General features: G+C 39.8%; 1 non-coding gene across 1 annotated transcript; it reads left to right on the forward strand.

Moving 5' to 3' along the window:
- Nucleotides 1-1470: 1470 nt before the first annotated feature.
- Nucleotides 1471-1577, forward strand: LOC121224893 (small nucleolar RNA R71). The gene has a single exon (XR_005922635.1). It is a non-coding gene; the product is annotated as a small nucleolar RNA R71 (small nucleolar RNA).
- Nucleotides 1578-1928: the final 351 nt, after the last annotated feature.

Here is a 1928-nt window from a genome sequence, read left to right on the forward strand (position 1 = left end):
ATAGGAAAGATAAATTTGTTTACACGTACCAATACGTCCTCAATTTTTCCTTCTGGATGTGCTAAGGATCGATTTGCTAATTGAAGTGTAACCGTAGTAGGTCTAACTTCACCTATCCCCAACTTCCTAAATATTGACATGAGTATCAAGTTGATACTCGCACCCAAGTCACATAGTGTCTTACCACAATATGTTACTCCAATATTGCAATGTATGGTAAAACATCTAGGATCCTTCAATTTTGGGGGTAGTTTGTCTTGAAGATATGCACTGCATTCCTTCGTTAGGGCTACTGTCTCAGATTCTCCACGCCTTTATTTTTTAGACAGGATATCCTTCATGAATTTAATGTAGTTCGGCATTTGTTCAAGTGCTTCAACTAATGGGATGTTGATGTTAAGTTGCTTGAGTACGTCTAAGAACTTTTTGAATTGAATTTCCTGCTTCTGCTTCTAAAGTCTTTGAGGGTAGGGTGGTGGAGGTTTCTTTACTGGAACTGATCATTTTCTGTGGCAATTCTATATCTAATGGAGTTATTAGTTGATCAAAATTAATTGGTTCAGAAGTTACCTTGTCGGATTTTGTAGATTCAATTTTCGGTGAAACTGGAATTTCAACACTCAGTTCAACTTCCTCTGACTCTTGAGCGTCAGCTGGCTCCTTCTCAACTTCGACAGAATTGGGCTCTGAAGTCTTCCCGCTCCTCAATGTCAACGCTTTACAATGCTCCTTCCTTAAATTCCTCAGATTTTCTGTATCACTAAGTAAAGCACCTTGTGGTCGGTTTCTGAGTTCAGTTGCAAGCTGGCCCACTTAATTCTCCAAATTCCTTAGAGAGGCATTATTTTTTACCATTTATGCCTTCAATAGATTCTCTAGGCTATTGGATGGTTCAGCTTGGGTTGGTTTCTGAGCCTGTTGGGAAAAACTAGGTGGCTAGGTTGATCTAGGTTGGACATAATTGTTATTGGTTCCTACCCCTTGGTTCTCTAGGAAAAATTTAGGTGGTTTCGCCATGATGGGTTATAGAAATTGGATTGTAGCCCTTGCCTTTCTTGGTTTTGGTTCTGGTTACCCATGTAATACACAGATTTTGGGTTCGATGGACATTCTTCAAACAAATGTCCTTCCCCACAATAAACACAGGCTACATTTTCAAATTGATTCAGTGGTTGTGCTGCAAAACTATTACACCCATTAGTAGTAAGATTTTTTGACATTGAGGATATTGATGATACTTGAGATGCGAGTGAAGTAAGAGCATCTACTTCATGTATTCTAGCGACTCATCTTCCTGACGTTGCTCAATTGGTTGGCCATTAATAATTGTTACTGGCAATCCTCTCAATGGTTTCATAAGCTTCATTATAAGACTTAGAATGGAGAGCAGCATTAGCAGAAGCGTCCACTACCATCCTCGTGTGAGCATTAAGACCATTATAAAATGTCTCAAGTAGTATGCAATGTGAGATTCCATGATGAGGGCACTTCCGTAATAATTCTTTGTACCTTTCCCATGCTTCATACAATGACTCATCATCCATTTGTTGGAAAGCAGTGATCTCGTTCCTCAACTTAGCATTCTTGCTAGGCGGGAAATACTTCATAAGGAATTTTTCTGCTAACTCTTGCCATGTTGAAATTGAGTTTGGTGGTAATGAGTTCAACCAAGCTTGAGCTCTGTCCCTTAGTGAATATGGGAACAACTTCAATCGTAATGCATCTTCGGGTACTCCGGCTAACTTGAAAGAATTGCTCACCTCCATAAATAGTCTTAAGTGTAGGTGAGGATCTTCGATAGGCATTCCACTGAATTGGCCCACTGTCTGAAGCATCTAGAATATGACTGGCTTCAACTCAAACTGTTGTACCTCAATTTTGGGTCTCCTGATACCCGGATTAAGATCATGAAATACTGGCACGGCATA

The sequence above is a fragment of the Gossypium hirsutum genome, chromosome D12 (genome assembly GCF_007990345.1).
Source record: "Gossypium hirsutum isolate 1008001.06 chromosome D12, Gossypium_hirsutum_v2.1, whole genome shotgun sequence".
Lineage (NCBI taxonomy): Eukaryota > Viridiplantae > Streptophyta > Magnoliopsida > Malvales > Malvaceae > Gossypium > Gossypium hirsutum.